This window comes from Lepisma saccharinum, chromosome 14 (genome assembly GCF_977018435.1).
Source record: "Lepisma saccharinum chromosome 14, izLepSacc3.1, whole genome shotgun sequence".
Taxonomy (NCBI): Eukaryota; Metazoa; Arthropoda; class Insecta; order Zygentoma; family Lepismatidae; genus Lepisma; species Lepisma saccharinum.
The window spans coordinates 23,459,090-23,480,220 of NC_139242.1; the positions used below are offsets into that span (position 1 = coordinate 23,459,090).

The 21,131-nt window shown below is 39.0% G+C and overlaps 1 protein-coding gene across 11 annotated transcripts in view; it reads right to left on the reverse strand.

The window, feature by feature from the left end:
• The window catches only part of LOC145998727 (voltage-gated inwardly rectifying potassium channel KCNH6-like), a 1,156,077-nt gene that overhangs the window by 104,628 nt on the left and 1,030,318 nt on the right, over positions 1–21,131 (reverse strand). The gene's annotated exons all lie outside the window — the stretch shown is intronic.

Genomic DNA, 21,131 nt, shown 5'->3' on the forward strand with positions numbered 1-21,131 from the left:
GGAAAGATAGAGAGAAAGTGAAGGAAAAAGATGGAAAAAGAAATAAAGTAAGAGAAAAGATGGAAAGAAAAAGAGAGATGGTAAGATAAAAAGATGGGTAGAAAAAGAGAGAAAGTAACGGAAAAAGATGGAAAGAAAAGAGAAAAAGTAAAGAAAAAGATGGAAAAGAGAGAAAGTAAGAGAAAAGATGGAAAGAAAAGGAGATAACGTAAAGGAAAAGATGGGAAAAAGAGAAAGTAAGAGAAAAAGATAGAAAGAAAAAGAGAGAAAGTAAGATATAAAGATGGAAATAAAAAGAGAGAAAGTATGAGAAAAAGATGGAAAGAAAAAGAGAGAATAAAATTGTAAAGAGTAAAGAAAGAGAGAAATGAAATGGAAATAAGCAAGAAAAGAAATAGAAAGAAAGAGTGTAAAGTAAGAGAAATAAAGGTGAAAAGAAAGGAAGATAGAAATAAGACAAAAATAAATTGAAAGAGACAGGGAAAAGAGATAAAGGAAAAGAGAAAGAAAAAAAAACCGGAAAGGCATATAGAAAGAAACAATAGTTAAAAAGAGAGACAGAGAGAGAGAGAAAAGCAGGGAAAGCGTATTAATGTTTAAGGAATAATTATTAAAACATTACGAACACTCATGTTAAACAGATATAATCTGAAACTTCAAAATTTGAAAAGTGGACGACCAGCAGCAGAGATAACTTCCTATCCACACAGCAACAAAACCAAGTACAGTTACCAACAATAAAAATGGAACACCGATATCCTGTAATGCTCGCATCTCTGTGTGTTATGTGTGTTGCCCAACTCTATGGCAGTGACAGAAATTAACTAACCAAATCTCTAGCCTTCTTAAACAAAACAGGCCTTCCATCTGTCCCTATCCTATGCAAGATCTACCTAGGTATATACTCTTTTCCATCCCTACCGATTTCCTATAGGTCCATCTCAACGTTGTCTCTCGATCTTCGTCTTTGCCTTCCTACAGGTCTCTTACCGTCAGGTTTCCCAACAAGAATCCTGTAAACTCTTCTTTCTTCTTCCATTCGTGCCACATGGCCTGCCCAAATAAGTCGTCTTGACTTAATAATTCTAATAATATCTGGACATGAATACAAATTATGTAGTTCTAAATTATGTAACGGACATGAATATAAATTATATAGTTCTAAATTATGTAACCTTCTCCACTCACCTGTCTCCTCATCCCGTTTAGATCCAAATATTTTCCTAACGATCTTATTTTCAAATACTCTCAATTTAAGTTCCTCTTCCAACGTAAGGGACCAAGTTTCGATCCATATAATACTACAGGCAAAATTACTGCTTTGTATATTTTAACTTTTAGTTTCTTAGATATTAAACGAGAAGACAACAGTTTGTGAAGAGAAAAGGGACAGAAATTGCCATTGAAAATTTACTATTAACATCCACTCATTGCCGTAGATTTAGGGACCACGCATGACGCATTGCAGAGAAGGGAGACTTTCAAGATCTATGTGACCCAGTTTTATTGTCGGCGAGTGTACATTACCCACAAGTACCGAAAACAGACCAAGAAGTCAACTAACGTGACACACGTTACTATTCATTGTGCCCATTACTGCGCTCATTTGGATTTCAACTGCATCTATACGTCACCACGATCAGCTTAATCTTTCTACAAAATATTACTGCCTAGCACGTGGCACTGTACGGTACTAAAGCTCTCGCCACGAAAACAGTCCAGTTAAGGTCGGAGCTTCCCCTTGCCTTCTCCAGGGTTGCCACACTTATTCTAAGCTGCACAGTCGACACTTAGCGCGTTGTACGTACGTATGCGGTTGGCAACACTGTAGGTGGGTGGCGTGACCTTGACTGGACTGTTTTCATGACGAGAGCTCTAGTTATCCATACTCATGCAACGTATTGCGACTCTTAAAACGTAACATATACTCTATAGTATAGTATCTGTACATGAACTCCTCAACTAAAGTCACTACAAGATCTTAAATCACTTCAGTTCTTGAACGCTGCAGGTGGTTTGTAACAACGCCGAATGAATTCTCAAAATACCTGTTCTGAAAGACTGTTATGTAAATTAAAGAAACTGGAATTGCAAACCATTTCCGAAACGCACCAATCGGAGACATCTAGCGTACGTCACGCGAACTCAAATCCTCAATGCAACATTTCCCCTGATAGCATGGTTCACGAGGATGTCAGTCTCCCCATTACGTCTCATCAAATATTCAGGATGCAAAAGAACCAAGGGAACGAAGGAGAATAATGGAAAAGATCTTATAAAAAGGAAGCGTGTGCCGTTGAAAAAAATTGCGTGTGGCCTGTTAGCTCAACACAAGAGGACTAAGAATTTTTCTTGCCAACACTCGCCGTGAGTACGGTTTCAATATTAAAGGTTATAATGAGGTATTTTTATCAGTCGAGGGAGGTTGGTGAAATGCGTTCTACCACGATCTCATTAAATTAATTACATTTTCTTTTACTTTTTAAGCATCATTATACGTGAGGGAATTTTTGATAAATTTCACTGGAAAAGAAAGAACGAAAATAGTAAAAACTCATATTTCAAGTCGGAAAGGTGGTCCTGAGCGTGTTGAGTGTTCGACTCGCGATATCGTTTCCGAAAGTTCTGGATTCGAGTCCCAGACAGGACATGATTGATCGATCGTGCATGACGGTGGTTTCCAAAATATGCGTCGTGGCGCCCCAGGGCTGGCTTACAGGGGGGCTGCGAAATGTTCCAATATTTTCACTGAAATGGCACTAACTTGTTAGTCTGCACATGGTTTTAGAATCAGACCATCGCATTAATCCAAGTATGTGCTAATTTAGTACTGCATAAAATGTTTCTGAATTTGAAATGTGTGTTTATTTTTTATACTTAAGGCAAGCAAACTAATCACACTAGAGCGTTGCAAGTGTTAAATAGGCCTACATTCTGACTTGGGCGCCGCGGAAAAATCCTGAAACACTAAGGACGCAGTGAAACAAATTAGTTTGGGAACCCCTGGTGTATGATATTTCTTCTATTTCGTCTAATTTCTTTTTTCAATATTCCAAATTCAATTTTTTTTGTACACATGGTCAAGTGGAAGGAAAGGCTCCACAGCCTTAACTTCGCCATGTAAAAGAAGACGAAATAAATAAATACTTATATTCATTCCCGGGGTGTAAAAGAAGACGAAATAAATAAATAATTATATTTATTCTCGGGGTATAAAAGAAGACGAAATAAATAAATAATTATATTCATTCTAGGGGTGGGAAAGAAGACGAAATAAATAAATAAATATATTCATTCTCGGGGTGTAAAAGAAGAAATAAATAAATAATTTTATTCATTCTCGGGCTGTAAAAGAAAACGAAATAAATAAATAATTATATTCATTCTCGGGGTGTAAAAGAAGACGAAATAAATAAATAATTATATTCATTCTCGGGGTGTAAAAGAAGACGAAATAAATAAATAATTTTATTCATTATCGGGGTGTAAAAGAAGACGAAATAAATAAATAATTTTATTCATTCTCTGGGTGTAAAAGGAGACGAAATAAATAAATAAATATATTCATTCTCGGGGTGTAAAAGAAGACGAAATAAATAAATAATTTTATTCATTCTCGGGCTGTAAAAGAAGACGAAATAAATAAATAATTATATTCATTCTCGGGGTGTGAAGGGTGGCCCTTTACGAAGAAACCCAAATTTTCAACCTCTCTTGTACGTAGTACATCCTGGATTGCATTTTGCACTCTAGCGAGACTCTGGCGTCTGAACTCAAAGCCAGTATATTCCTTTATTGGGTCTGCGTTGTGTCCTGTCCAAGTGTGTTTGCGATTGTTCAGTTTCATCTTGTCATCACCTTTCATCCCAATCTTCAAGATTAACCTGCGCACATTGGTAGGCAACCCAACTGGCGCGACGGTACTTTGGGTTGTATATCACACAGGCGATACAAACCATTTAACATTCTTATTTCCTCTTGAGTTCCAATGTCCTACCACAGATAAACGTTGTTGTTCTGTGGTCCTACCATGGTTTGGTTGCAAGTTGCGATCGTAGAAAACATGACTTGCGTGATAAAACAGAATGACCAATCATTGTTGACCTTGAGATTTGTAATATTATTGCCAACTCGGGCAAATCGTACACGTAGGGTTGTGACGGTACATTTGTAGTAGAAAGTAAATCTTTCGCATTTGCACATATGGTGTGCAAAACGTCACTTACATTTATCATTTCAACAATACGTTGCGTTAAAGTTTACAACAATGTTTCACCACAACATATTTCATTCTTCTCTCGTGACAACGTTTCTGTGTAAGATTTATAAAGAAGGATTTACATAATATATCGTATTTCTTCAAATCCAAGGCTTACGTTTTTTTTGGGGGGTTGGGTTGAAAATTTAGGTTCGCCTTGAATTCGAAGAAGTACGGTAAATATATAGCTGTATATAGTGATCGAAACATTTTAAGCCATGCCCCGAAACATTGTCAACAGAGAAGACTAAAATAAGATGTTGTGGTGAAGTATTGTTGAAGTTGAAGAGCTATATGTGACAGTTTTGCATATAACATGAAAATCGAGATTTTCTTTCACATGCAACCTCCTCTACACTCGAGCAATAATATTTTTATTTTGAAATGAGTGCGATGTGTAGATTGGAAAATTCACTGCTCTCAAAATTTATGCCAAGGTGTTAGTCTGTGCTTTAACGATCGGTTGTTCATTGGTTCGTTTATTTAGCACGAAATTGATTACGGAATATCAGCGACATCTGTTGATCAACTGTTATATACCATATCTTTGCTTATATTTCACAACCTCTGTACACAATATTCGTTCGTGGTGTGTTTACGCAATATTCTGTTTCGTATACTGTGTCGTGGTTTGATTAATTGAAATGAAAATGTTGGGCGACCCAGCACAAGGGCTATTTGCACCCGTCAAGATACACGGGGACAAGTCCCTTGAACGACAGGTCTTGCATGAAGCACACCTTAATTAAAATCAGTGGCTGCGATTAGGGGGACGTGGGGGCAGTTTCCCCCCACTTTTTGCCAAATTTGCCCAGGAAAATGCTAAAGATTATTTACCAAGGGAAAGTAAACTGTCCTTGCCTCTCCAGTATTTTGAACTCAATCACCGCCACTGATTAAAACCCATTATATGCAGACAAGTTCCTTGCTAAGACTAAAACGTTCATGCCTATGCTAAGGGCGAAAATTGTAAAGGGTCACTCAGCACACATACAGACAAAGCACAACCGCACAGAATATTATACTGACTCTGGGCCCAGACGCCAGAGCATTCTTAGCCTGCAAGATTGCAGTTATAGAAACGTGTTTACGTTGGAAGAGAGGTTGATCTTTTGGTACCTTCTCAAAAGATCATCCCCGTACAGGTAGGATAGTTCATGTAAATACATACATATGAAATCTAATGTATTTATCTTGTAATCCCAATTAGCAAGTTATCAGTAGTTAAACATTTGGTTAAATTGTATTTGACTTGACTGCAGGCATAGATTTTGTACTCTCATTGAAACAACGTTACGTTCCAAGAACTAATGGGAAATGAAATTTTCATTTATGTATATTGTTGCCTATTTGCTTTAATTTTGATATTTTACATGTGGTGAATATCTATCAAGACTTCTTTGCTTTATTCAACTTAGATAAATAAAGGATCGATAGTGCCTTCTGCCACTGTTGGCTAATCGCGACGATGTGGACCAGTGATGATGTCATGCAATTGATCAAGGACACTCACCATTCCCAGGCATGGATTCGAACCCAGAACCCCTGGCATCTGAGAGTGCTGTGATAACCACTCTGCCACGGAGGTTGGCTAGGTAAATAAAGATGTAGATCTCACCTTTAGGTGCGTTTAGCTTTTTCCAAATTGGTATCTCTGAAAAGGAGTTTTCGTACCCTAAGTTGGGTTGAAATTTTGCACCATGTGTTAAGGAGCGAATTTCCTTCCCTTTCGTATAGATTTTGATTTTCTTGTTTGGCGTCGTCTTTATTGTACTCTTGGCTAATCGCAACGATGAGAATGGGCGATGATGTTATGAAATTTATGATGAGACAATCACAAAGAACATCCATGTCCAGACATGGCGTCGTACTGCACTGCTCTAACCACTACGTCACGGAGGTTGGCCTTGTGTATACCTGCATTAGCTTTGTTCTTCGTTTACTTAACAGGTAAGAACTACGCGCATGATAATTACGGCTCAAAAAAATTGATTAATATCCAACGCTGCTGTCCTTCACTTGGCTTATCTTGGGGCAAGGTTGTGAATTTCTCCCGATTGTCGGTACAGTATGCGAAACACGTAGCCACCAAATGACCCCGTACTTGATCCTTCGCGGAAGGCTCAATAGAAGTATTGATTTGAACTTTGGCATTCCGTCCGCTCGTCCCCAGCCACGCTGGCTCCAGAGTGGATGCTGCGAGGAAGAGAAGAGAACCCGGAAGCTGGTCCTGGGATTCTGGATTGGGGAAAGGACAGAGATGGGAACCCGCTTCTTGCATGGTGTTAAGATAGTCTTGTCTCGGCAAGGAAGGGGGGGGGGTTGGAGCCAAGCGTAAATGTTATTTTACCGTTCTCCCTGGGAATAGAAATGTTGAATCCAAATGCTTTCAGTCCCGGGTTTATTCCCAGATCTGGTCATGGCTGTTCTTTGTCGTGTCGTGTTGTTTGCGCCGAGGCTTTTTTCGGTTCATTTCCGCCGCGACATACATCAAGACCTTCCTTGGCTGGTTTTCCCACAATCCAGAGTGTCATCACCGGCGCGCGCACGTGTGTTTATGGGCACATGGTGAATAGTGCATAAAGTGGACTTAAAACATAAAATCAAACGTGTGTTTACGACGTTGCACAGCTGTGTTTACACTGAAATGTTAAACCTATCCACAGAGTCAAATATGACTTTACTTATTTCAAAAGACGTTACACAGGATTACTTGTATCAATTTTATTCCACAACACAAAATACATAAATCAGCATTAGTCTATTAACTATTAATCATTTATCGTTAATGATCAAAAAACAGTGTTAAAATATTGCAAGCATTCTACAAGTACTACGTAAATGTATACTTTGGAAGCAACATAAATGTGCCAGTCTATTACATTAAATTATTATACACTACATTAAATCGTCAAAAACATTAGAAGTACAGTGTTGTTTTTTACAAACATTATATAAGTAATAGCTACGTATATGTAAACACAATATTTTGATACACTTGCACAACAACAATACGAACGTTGTTTGAATTATTTCCACGCGTTATTTCTATCATTTCCATATTCTCATCCATCTTGTCGTCTCTCTCAAGTCTCAGTTTTACATAAATACTAATTTCCCAATGTAGATCCCTCATATAAACTTTCATCTTACATTCATTTACCAATCACCTTCCTTTTCAATCGTAGATAAACACAGCTACAACTGAGCAACGTGCACACGTGCGCGCGGCGGTAATGACACTCCGAATTGTGGGAAAACCCATCAAGGAAGGTTTTGACATATGTCGCGGCGGAAATGACTCGGCGGAAGCGACACGGATTCGTTCTTTGTGAGTGCCCCAAAATCATTTTAATCACATTACTCATCCTCATCTTCGCGATTAGCAGAAAAGGGAAGTAAAATAAATCGAATCAATATCCTTTTGCACATTTGAATAAGGGACCGAACAATACCGAAATGATTTGTCAGGTAAGTGAAAACTAAAAATATTCAAAAAATGCCTTTCGAAAATTGACCCAGTTTTGCGCGCGTCAGCACATTGTCTACTAGCACCTACAAAACAATGTGGTGATAAGGGCCCGGATTTTGATGACCTAAAATCCTTGAAAAATGACCCGAAAATTCGTACAAAACTCAATCTGCTTAATGAAAATAGTATATATATATTCCAAGACAAACAATTTAACTATTGCTTCTTCACCTTGGTGTGTTGTACGGACTGTGAATAAGAAACTCGACAATGTTGCATTTCGCGATATTCAGACAGGCTTTGTTGCGTTGGTAGTTAAACACAGAGTAAGTACCGCAAGATAACATTCAGACAAAACAGAAATTGTTGAACTTCTTATGTTTCAGCACGGAATGACACATTCTTTTCTTTAAAAAAATGCCCTAAAAATGACGCAAAATTTTAAAAAATGGTAAAAAATGACCAAAAAATTACATTTCTTCAACCTAAGGAGGGTGTTCAGGATTTCTGTACTAGTTAGCAATGTCTACGTTGCACCAGTTAAAAGATGAAATGTAATCAAAATCCTGGCCCTGGATAAGTCTCTTAACGGGAAACATTACAGTTGTTATTTTAAGTCCACTTTATGATCAGATAGAGTAAACGGGACTGGACCTACAGTGGGATCTGAACCAGTATGTGCTTCCACCGAGTACCGTACCCAGGACCTCTTGATTTCAAGGCAACGACGTTATTACTGCGCCATCGGGGAGGGCTGTTGTTGTTGCAATAACAGTATAATCTAAGCCTGAAGTGGATTTTCAAACTTCAACGACGCGATTAGTTAAAAATTGAAAGAAAAGTTATGCTTAATAACAACAAGAGATAGAAATTGATTTTTAGATACTGAGAGATTTTCTAATCTGTATAGTAAGAAAGATGCTGTCCAGGATTTTCCTTGTGGAGAGGTATAAATTCATTTTTAGGGAGTAAAGGGGTAAATTTAGCTAAAGAAACGAGCATAATTTGGGTCTTAAGATACAGTTTAGGGGTGTTGGGAAAATTTTAGGGTATGCTTGGGGTGTGTGTGTGTGGGTACTTTTCATTTGTTGTGTCCCTTTTCTGTCACTCTTGGATAATCGTGAAGATGAATATGAATAGTGATAAGATTAAATGGCGGAAATGACAATCATAAACATACAAGGACAGCACGAAACACGAGGCCCACAGAGCTGCGAGTCCAGACGCCACAGCCACGTTAGTCTGCAACGATGCAGTCCAGGATGTACTTCATAAGTTAAGTTGATATTTGGGTGTTTGCGGAAAGTGTCACACCTTACACCACGAATGCGTGAATCAACCACTGACAAGTAAAGGGTCAATGACGGTGAAACAAGTTGCCCGGGAATACATACCGGGTGGTCCAAAAGTCCCGGAACGGTCACATACCGTGAGAAATACACATCGAATCGGAAAACGAAAAAATACGCGTTTAATAAGTGAAATAAAGCTATTCAATGATATCACACTTGATTCCCCACCCCCGCCCCCTGGGGATGGGGCGGGCGGGGGGCAACTGTGAAATTTTAAATGGAAACCCCCATTTTGTATTGTAGAATCGGAAAGAGGACTTCATTCCGAGTCCAACGAGCTATCAACCATGCTCCTAGCTCAATTAGGGACGGAGATATAGCGATTTTAAATTTTCGAAAAAAGAAAAAAGAAAAAGGGTGAAAATTATATAAAACCCATAACATTTTCAAAGGGACGCTCTGCCTCTAATTGAGCTAGAGTGAAAACAATTGCAGATTCGGAATCTGCACGTCAAGACCTTTCAATAGAAACCCCACTTCCATATACTCTATTGAAAGGTCTTGACGTGCAGATTCCGAATCTGCAATCGCTTTCGGTATATTTTTGGAAAGTACTCATCTTAACTAAGGTATGTGAAATATTAGGGGCAATGGGTCAGAGGTTAAGGAGATGAGGGGTCTCTAACATGGGAGTCTATGGGAAGATCCTAAAATCCGTTGCTAACTGACGCTAAAGCACTAGCATAGAGTGATGAGATTTTTAGAGGAAATGAATGTCCATCTACAGAACACAACCCATTCGTTAGCCATAGAAACTCTGACTTGTTTATCTAAAAGTTTGGCTTCATGTGGTAGAACAGGTCAGGGAAATAGTGAGTTCTGCATCGACTCGATCGGAACCGACAAGTGCTTCAAGTGCGACGAAAGCGCATTTGTAAACTGTGCTCACTGCGAGATGAGCATTTGTATGATTCACGCACTGTTTTCTGAACATCACATTGATTTCACTCTTTGAATCGAATAACCATGTTTTCTGATTCCAAATAACAAACTACGAGGCGTATTTTTAAAGTAAGTACCGTTTTGAAATTCCGCCTCTGCAGCGCTGCGGTCGGTGTCCCATGCATGCGCACTGTGTACCTACATCTGTTGGCAAACCACAGACGCCATTGCAGCAACAGTCGATCGTGTATACAGTTGCTTTTGCGTATTTAAAATGCCTCCGCCGATTGAGAATCCCGCCGACTGTGAAATACGCGCTGTTATTCGTTTTCTTAGTGCTAAAGGCGTGAAAGCAGTTGAAATTCACCGTCAGATTTGTGAAGTGTACGGACAAAACATTATGAGTGATGGAATGGTACGAAAATGGGTAAGAGCTTTCAAAGATGGCCGAAAGGATGTTCATGACGAGGAACGAAGTGGGCGACCCTCAGTAATCACTGTCGATTTGGTGCAGAAAGTCGACGAAAAAGTGAAAGAGAACAGACGCTTCACGATTTCTTCGTTATCAGAGGAGTTCCCTGAAGTTTCAAGAAGTGTTATCTACGAAATTGTTACCGAACGCTTACGAAAATTGTGCTCACGATGGGTACCAAAAATGTTAACTGAGGCGCACCAAAGCAAACGTTTAGGTAGCGCCTTGATGGGTGGCCTACGTTACACCCGAAACAAAACAACAATCCATGGAATGGCGGTATTCAACATCGCCCAAGAAAGTGAAGTTTAAGCAGACAATTTCAGTCCGGAAAATCATGTGTACCGTGTTTTCGGACAGGAAGTGGGTGTTTCTTGTTGATTTTTTGCCTCGTGGTGACACAATAAATTCCGAACCATATTGTGAGGCTTTAAAAAAACTGCGCCGTGCCATTCAAAACAAAAGGCGCGGCATGCTGAGTAAAGGGATCGTTTTGCTGCATGACAATGCCCGTCCACATGCGGCCAATCGAACTCAAGATCTCATCGCATCATTTGCCTGGGAACAATTTGATCATCCTCCATACAGCCCCGATCTAGCGCCCAGTGATTACCACGTGTTTCTGCAACTGAAGAAGCATCTCGGAGGTCAGCGCCACGATGACGACGATAGCCTCAAAACGGCCGTGTTGCAGTGGCTGTCAAATCAGGCGGCAAATTTCTATGACGACGGAATACAAAAACTTATTGTTCGATGTGATAAGTGCCTTAATATTGGTGGCAATTATGTGGATAAGTAGATAAAAGTGTGGTCTTTCATGTAACAATAAAATTGTTACAAAAAGTTTAGTTGTTTTTTGTACATATCAAAACGGTACTTGCTTAAAAAATACGCCTCGTACCTTCAAATGTCATAACAAAATGTGTTATTATTTGGTTGCGTTCAGTAGTTGGACATTCATTTCCTCTAAAAATCTCATCATTCTATGCTAGGAGTGAAACACTAGTGCTTTAGCGTCAGTTGGCGACGGATTTTAGGGTCTTCCCATAGACTCCCATGTTAGAGACCCCTCATCTCCTTAACCTCTGACCCATTGCTCCTAATACTTCACCTACCTTAGTTAAGATGAGTACTTTCCAAAAATATATGCGTTACCGGACAACTTGTTTCGCCGTAAGTGACCCTTTACTTGTGAAATAGCCGAGCACCGTGCCAGAGTGGTTAGCATAGCGCGCCACGACGCCAGGGGTTACAGGGTTCGAATCCCTGTCTAGGCATGGGTGTTCTTTGTGAGTGTTCCTTCATCAATTTCATCACTCATCATCTTCGCGACTAGCCGAAAGTTGCAGAAAAGCGAAATAAAAATATACCAATATCTCGGTTCAAAAGACCGAATCACGAGAACACGATGACCGCGGCGTTGAACAGGATAGAGAAGAAAATTAAAACCTGAAGAATGGGAATTAAGAGTACAAAAGATTGATGGCTGATTGCAGACGCTCGCAAAGGGATTGAACGTTTTATGGCATCGTCGCCTAGTACCGAGAAGAATTAAATCGGAACAGCGCAGTTTCCACCTCCTTGCAAACTCGCATGTCCAGGCCCCCCTCTCTCACCCCTGCGTTTTCATGGCTCATTATTCAGAGCCCATGCCCCTCCCTTTCTCGATTTGACGGATGAATGCGGATGACAAGAATGAGGGGTCATAAAATGACAGTCAATGACCGGGTATGAAACGCAATTCTTCTGTCGATGCTGGGACCGCTGGGAGGAAAACTGAGACGAGTTGAAAAGAGACTGAATAATAAAAAGAGAAAAAAAAAATACAAAACGAATCGACAGGAAACATGGCAAACAAGTGCTACTGAATAACTCCATCCGCACCCCTCCGCCTCTTTAATCAGCGCTCAGATAACGAACGTATCACGTCATCGATCAGAGAGGTGAAATATATCATGGGATGAAAGTTACTTTCGGCTGATGATAGTCAAATAGGTAATTAATGGTCAGAATGGTTCACAAATTAGATTTGGAATGGTCCATCGTGCCATAACCGTCCCAAACACCTATCACCTCTCCTACGGGGTCTCCTTTTGGCTCTCTGGTGCTCATTTAGGCGCAAAATTGTGCCAAATTGTGCTTCGGATGAAGAAAGTTTGGGGCTCAGAAACATACTGATTCTCACACACCATTGTAGATATAGTCCTTACGGATAAAATGGCTGAAGAGTATCAAAATGTCACCACAAGAAACCAACCTTAGAGAAGTGCAAAAAAGTTTGCAGATGTGAGGTCAGGCGAGTAGGGTAGTTGAAGTTCACTCTGTGCTCAGATAGGTTAGTCGAAGTTTAAAGTGGTATCTATACCACTGTGCAATGTGCCTCCGCCGTAGATCGAGCATGTACTACTCGGGAGCTTTACGCTTCAGACGACTTCGATGTCACAGGCGACAGGAAAGAACGTAACGGTACACTTGCAGATTCGGACATGGCCTAAGGCGTTGAATTATAAGTGCAAGGTGCTCTACCTTACACCACAAAATCTTCTAACTCAATACGTTCGTAAGAGACAATCAACGCAGGAAAGGAGGAAAAAATACAAATCCATGCTCTGTGAACTGTTCAAGATGCATCAACAATACACTACAAGGTCAATGAAGCTGTATGGTTCGACCATGCTCGAAGATGGACGAGCACGTACGAAGATGGACGAGCGCGTACGAAGATGAACGAGAGTGTACGAAGATAAACGAGACGGTACGAGAAGCAATCCAAGAAGCACGTTTGCGCGCATGACGACGTAAACCCATAAAATCACTCCGTGTAATGCCACCCTTAGCCACTTGTGTACGTGCCAAATCCTCCGCTATAAAATCAGGCACACTGCAAAGTGTGACAAATTACAATCCCTTAGGCCAGAGAACGACGTCCAAATTTTTAACCACAGCTGGGGCGTTCTCATTCGAATTCAAGTGCTGCCTCGAGTTCTTATTGAATTTTTCGGCACCCGGAACGCGTAAATGGGGACAAAAGGTAGGGGGCGGAATGGAAGCCCGTCGTCGAGTTTATACAGAGAAGAAAAGGCTACTTCTATGGAGGTTTTCATCTCGAACGAGTAAAAAGGACCGATTGGGAAGTGACTTTATTGGATTGCATGATTCAGCTATTTCAATCACTTTTTCCTCCACCTCACTTCTTTTCCTTAATTGGCCCCAATGTAGCATTCAGCAGAAACAGATTGGTTCCCGTTCTTTCTTCATTTTCTGAAGCGCGATTAGCAGTGTAGCCAAATCACGAGACAATAAAATTTGTTTATATAAAAATAAAAAAGAAGAAGAAATTATGATAACACTTTTTAGTTCTTTAGAAATTGTTGTTATTTTCGCTTCTGTCGTTCAAGAGTTCGCACAGTAGTAATGATGAAAAGGATTAAAACGAAAACACGAGAACAAAATTTATTATTCAAAATAGAGAGAGTGTTTCTTTTTAAAAAATGAAAGCAGAAATGATAGGAGCGTGAATTGAACGTCACTTAAAGTAAGAGTTTCTAATCGAAATTTAAAAATAATGTAGAAAAATTCAGAAATAAGTTGATGTTCATTACTTCTAGTTCGAAGTAGAATTATTCCAAACTCATAAAATATATCTAGTAAAATCGAAAAACAAATTGATAATTTATGTAAAAATTGCTATATTCAGCTGAAATTAATGTAAAAATTGCTATATGCAGCTGAAATTAAAGAAACTTCGAAAGCAAACACCGTAAATAAAGTTGTTGTTGTTGAATTGTTTTTTTAAGTCCACTTTATGCACAGTATGAGCTTATCGTATGATCATTAGTGTCATTTAATTTTAGAAACATTCCTCTTTAAAGGAAGAAACAACAGATAGGCTAATCGGGACTGGATCTACATTTTAAAATGGGATCCGCACCACTGTGCATAGTACCTCCACCGGGTATCGAACCCTGGACCACTTGATTACAAGGCAACAATGTTACCACTCCGCCATCGGGTATGCCCCTAAATAAAGTGTTGATAAGAGTTAAGTAGTTTTGAAATAACAGTTATGCTGAAATTTGATATGATTTTTGATTAGTGCCGTCGCTCTTGACACTTTTAGCCAATCGCGACAATGAGGATTAGTGACGATATGATGCAACTGTTGAAGGGACACTCACGAAGAAGACTTATGCCAAGATTGGGATTCGAATCTGGGACCCTGGCGTCGTATATAACCACTCCACCACGGAGATCGGAGATTAGCTTGCAGAAACACAGTAGCCCCACAGGAACGAAATGTATTCCACTACTATGTCTGCATCTGAAGGTGTGTTCTGTTTACGCTAGGTTGCGTACAGATGCTGGTGACGAAAAATTCAAGGACCGAGAGAGAATTATTTAGCTAAATGGCGTTTGGTGTTGCTGCTGTACGCAATTTCAAGGAATTAAGGCAGTGTTCTACGATGACTGATTGAAATAAAAGCCCTATGCTAAAGCAACATTACACCTCTAACCTCCACACCTTTATCACGATAGAGTTGACAATTTTCCTAGTGTGCTCTGTTGGACGATTGTTGAAAGGTTCTCGTTTATGTATTATGTACAGTAAATATTTTATTTAATCTATCCATCGTTCACTTGTACACCTAACGGCAAAAGAAACAGTAGGCGAATTGTCCACCACAATTTTAACTCTATCTGTATTACACATTGTGATGACAATGAATTGAAATAATGACGTCAATGTCTGCTTCGAACCAACATAGTTTCATTTCTTAAACCAACACTGGATGTAGAATAAAAAGTATTTAAAATAGCGGTGGACAATTTGCCTATCATTATCTTTGCCGTTGACTGTACCAAAGCATTCTTAACCTTTCGAGGGACGTTTCAGTGACTACTTACATTGATAATACGAATATTGCAATTAAAAATGATGGAAATGTATCTGTAGCTTCGATCTAAAGAAGCAATTTAACTGTAATTCAACGGGCAAAGGGAATATAGTTCCCACCAGTTTTCTTCGTCTACAAAGAGGGTAGTGGGAAAATATTTCCCATATTGTGCTATATGCTGCCATCTGCTGGAACTTCTAAGAAACTGATCCTGCCGCGCGTTCTTGCTTTGTTGCTTTGTTTGGTGCCTGCAGCAGTGAATGCATCAGATATTGCTCTATGCCAATCACATAGAGCCCTCAGGGAGAAGATCTTATTTTTCAAGGTATGTTCATATGTTGAATTCTTCTTAGATTGCTACATGTAGGTGTGATCTTTCAGTTAGATGTTTGGGTAACATTTCTCAAATTGAGTGGAATGTACTTCCACAAACCCATTCTTTCCCCCAAACAGCACGGATTTGTCCAAAAACGCTCAACCGTAACCAATCTTGTCGAACTGACAAGCTACATTGCACCCAGTATAGCTAATAAAGGGCAAGTTGACGTTTTATATACAGACTTTTCAAAGGCATTTGATACAGTTCACCACGATATATTAATACAGAAATTTGCCAACAATAGCCTTTCTCCTCCACTTATTACCCTTCTTTCTTCCTATCTGCAGAACCGCCGACAATATGTCGTGTATCAAGGCTGCAGATCAACCGAATTCGTGGCCAGTTCGGGAGTTCCACAGGGGTCGAACCTTGGTCCCTTGCTATATTTAATTTTTATAAACGATTTGCCAGAACTACTCACAAAATGTGAGACATTAATCTTTGCTGATGATGTTAAAATATACAAAAATATCGAAAACGCTGATGACTGTACGATATTACATGAAGAGCTGAATAACTTGCTTCAGTGGTGTGAAATTAATAAAGTCAGCCTAAACCTAAAGAAATGTAAACTTGTATCATTCACCCACAACAGACACCCTATTCAACATTCATACACTATTTCTAATGTGTTAGTACAAAGTGAGAATATAGTTACCGACCTACGGGTCACTTTTGACCAAAAGTTAACATTCCAATCACATATTGCCCGCATTTTAAGCGAAGCTCACAGAAATTTGGGATTTATAATGAGAATGGGTCATCAATTTAGAAAAAAGGAAACATTTCTCTTGCTATATTATACGCTCGTCAGATCTAACCTCGAATATGCTTCTCTTGTTTGGAACCCGCAATTCAAGAAAGATATCGAAAAATTAGAAAAGCTTCAAAATAAATTTCTCAGATATATACTATTTAAACTTGATGGTACATATCCAAAACTCACTCCTAACAACATATTACGCGAAATCTTTAATATTCCGTCACTCGACGAAAGGAGGCAAACAAGTCAAATAACTTTTCTCTCCAAGCTTATCAATGGTAAAATAGATTCTTTTAATCTGTTGTCGAATTTAAATTTTTATGTGCCAAACTGAATGTTAAGGCCCAGAACTGATCTCTTTCAAATCCCCCTTGGAAGAACCAAAATGACCGAAGCTGAACCCATGAGGAGAATGTGCAAGTTATTTAATTCAATTTCTAAGAATAATCCAAGCGTAGACCTATTTAAATGTAATTGTAACATAAGATCTATTCGCTGAATTTCTGTATATTTTGTTTTGTTTTGTTCATTGAATTTTGGTTTTCATTCAGCTTGTAAGGTTATATCCAACAGTTTAGCTTCATTTATTATTGTATTGTCTCCGTGTTCCCTTTGCTTCTATAATCTAATAATTAATTTCTTCTCACAATTGTTTTTAAATGTAAAATGTATATTGCGTCATTCATATTTCTTGTTAATTTTCTTAGTTATGTTCTTGTTTATGTAATGGTGTCATCCCATATTGAACACTGTAATTGGGCATGCGCCTGTTGTATTTCAATTAAATAAATAAATAAATAAATAAATTTCGTTTTGCGAAGCACATGCTGGTGGGAGAATGCTTCCCGCTGCCCACGGGGGAAGTGATTTTACAATTGAAGTCAATGTTTTTCTTTAGATTGGTGGCGGAAAATCAAGTAAAGTGTACCCTAGATACAACTGCGTCACATATACATGTTTTACTATATTTGCCTATAACAGATAAAAAATTATAGACAGTATAAAGTAGTTAAATTTTATTTAGTGTATTGTACGTCGTTTTTTGACACTTTTGGCTAATCGCGATGGTGAGGATGATGATAATAATGAGGAGGTAATGACACACATAGACAGTCACAGAACACAAAATCCCCCAAATATCTTGATTATTAGGATTTCTGGCTAATTGTGTGTTATGATTGATTGAATTGGTGTTTTAAGACCACTTTATGCACAGTAAGGCTAATCGGGACTGGACCTACAGTTTAAAGTGGGATCCGAAGCACTATGTGCCTCCACCGGGTATCGAACCCGGTACCAATGGTGTTATGACCCCCCCTTACTCTTTAGCACATCACTACTCTGATTTATGAATATGTTTATGAATACATAAATGTATTAGTTGATAATAATTATATCATGTTACTAATGGCATAAATAATTTTTTCTCCAGATGTCAGCCAAATGCTACAATAATGAAGAGCTCCTGGGTATCCTGTTTTCACTCCCAGATTGTCCCAGTGATTCAGAGGCTGAAGGAGATTTATATATTGATGAAGCTGCTGCTGTTGAAGAAGGCTTTCCCTCTGCTATTCCTTTCTGTTAGATGCTGCTCTTGTGAATAGTTATATTATGTACAAAATTGCTGAGCAAGGAAATACAAATGCGCACACTCATCTTTCTTTCAATCTAGCAGTATCTAGATATCTTGTAAAGGATTTCACATCAAGGGAATATGCTGTTTATCCAAACTTTTTAAATAAAAACAAGCATCTGACTGGCAAAACATTGGGAGTTCCAGAAGAAGTGAGATTCTGTAATGAAGGGCAGCATTTGCCAGAAGGACTGGAAAAATTCAGAAGATGCAGACTATGCTCAACAAAGAAAAAAGACAAAAGGACAAAAATTTCATGTGTGTATTGTAAAGTGCCATTGTGTGCAGTTACCTACTTTGCAAATTTTCATAGGAAATAGTGATAATGGATCAGATTATATGTTTATATTCAACCATTGGCTTAAAATAATTGGGCAGTGGGAAAAATATTGCCACATTGTAGAGAAGTGTATTTGGGCAGTGGGAAATAACGCCACCTCATAAAAATTATTGTGCATTATTTATTATTAAAAAATCACCTTTTTCCATCAAAGTGTACCTAAACTAGTGGTTATTTGTCAAAATTTAAAAAATTCCAATTTCAGAACAGAATTGCCCATTTAAGGGTTAATTTGCTTGTACAAGAGTCAAATTAATTGGGTAATAGTTTCAAATGTCCAAAGTGGGTATTACACAATATAAGATACGAGAAGATGCTAAGTTTATGAAGAGACAATTTTAAGGGGATGATTGTACTGAGATTATGTGTCTGGAATATTAATAATGGCATTGTGTTATTGAGCGTGTGTTAATATTGATAAGGTTTCAATAACCCTTGAGTATAAGGTAAGAAGTTATGTTTTCATTTTTGGCATCACGTCGTGAGAAGCCTCAGTGCATTAATAATATTAAGGAGACTCTCATAACCATGCCGCGCAAGTAGATTGGCCATATTTCAAATTCAGAGACATTTTATATGTAAAAAATACTAAATAAGCACATATTTGGAACAATCATATCATTGATTGAATATATTGGAACGCTTCGCGGCCTCCCTGTAAGGGCACCGCGGCGCACATTTTTGGAACCACAAGTATAGAGGTTTATTTCAGTATGAACCTTTGCTGCTGTACATACATTTCCATACATCAATGAAGTTTCTTTTTCCTTTCTTTTTGTTTTCCATATTCCCTCTCCTTATGTCCTCACATGTTCAACTTTACCTTTCGTATTAATTGTGGGTTCTTCCCTCACTACAATTTATCAACTTGTTTTTTGTTGTTGTTTTTTCTATAAATTTACACTGATAGCACTAGTTACTATATTATCAACAAGAAGCTTTTTTGCACACCGCTCTCAGGCACTTTCACTCCCGTCCCTCATCCTATTCGCCCTCTTTGTCCACACGCAATGTACGAAGATTCCCAGGTACCCTCCCTTCCCGCCATTTTCCTCCCCGTAATGGCCCTCACTTGCCCCTCAATTTTAAATTCGTTCATATCCCTTATGTATTTCCGTCTGGCATCTGCTGTTTTTTTTTGCACTGGAGGGGAATGTGGAATTCTGTCTCGTCTTCCCATTAGACATTCTTTCATTGTGTACATTGGACATTCTGCACTTCCGTCCTCTCTCACGCTCTTGAATTGTGTCCGTCCCCCTAGCCTGAACCATGCCAAAACCCGTCCTGTCACTAGCTCTACACACGTCTACATATTTTTGTCTTCCCCATTGACTATCCCCATCCACGATTTGTGCCGAAGTTAAAGGTACTTTCCTCCCACATTCTGCCAAAATGTTTTGTTTGCTGATGTTGTCCCGTATGATCCCAATTTCCTGCATGTCCGCTCTTTCTTCCCATATCCACCCCAGCCCTTTGGTGTATAGTTCCTTCTTTATCATTGTTATCTATTGATGTTCCTTTGGATCATTGCTCTGCGCTTGTATCGCAAGTTCTTTTTAGATTTCCAACAATCATAAAATAGCAGTCTTGCCCAATATTTGAAACCTCTCATTTTTCCCTAAGAATCCCACATGTTGCAGTACCCCTGCTCCCAGGAAATCAACCCCCCCAAGTCAAAATTCGACACGGGTTGTTTCAGAGAACCAAGCCTTTCAAAGTGAATGAACTCTCCTTTTACGATTGAGTATGAGAAACAAAGCATGGCATTCTCCCCTTTAAATATAAAACTGCCTATGCGTGAAGTTCTATTAGTACACACATCCTGAGCCATTGACCCTGAGATTTAGGTCAATTTCGTGCAAGAAAGTTATAATCCGCCTTCTAGGTACACGCGTAGCCTTCGGCGGGTCGTTGCCCTTGGATACCTTCAAGTGACACTTCTCTGAAGAAGGGGGTGAAAGTGGAGAAGGCTGATAAAATAACGTCACGAGGCAATAACGTTAAACGCTGACATTACGAACACTGGCAACCCTGACAGGAACTGAAATATATTGACGCTGGCAACGCTGCCATGAAATCGGCTTATTTAGCCACATCTCATAGATTTCTGTTCCACGCTGGGAAACGGGTCAACGGATGGAAGAAATCGGAATGACGTGTCTCTGTGTGATCAAAGAAGGCGTTCTCTGATCGATATTAATTGATTCGTCGTCTCGTATGCGTTGAATTTCAACTCAGCGTCTTTCGCAAAATGGTTTCGTTTCTTATCTTTGTTCTGATTTGAAAAGACGTGTGCTTTAAGTTCATTTTATACTCAAAATAATCGAGGCTGGACGTACAGTTGAAAATGGATTTGAGTTCAACTTTTAAGTCCAATTTATGCAGAGATAGGCTGATCGGGACTGAAACTACAATTTAGCATGGGATCCGAACCACTATGTACCTCCAGCGGCAGTGTGCTGGGGATTTGCCCCCCCCCCAAACATTTTATCCCCGGCAGAAGAAAATAAAATTGAAAGCATATAGTATACCATTTCTGAACTATGGAAAGAACACCACTGAAAATCATTCGGGAAGACAGTTAATTAACCTGAAAGACAATTACATTCTTTTGCTTGTTCTATTTTTGAATAGCTCATTGCTTATTTGTTTATTGTCGTCGGGTGCAGAGGATTTTAAAAAAGC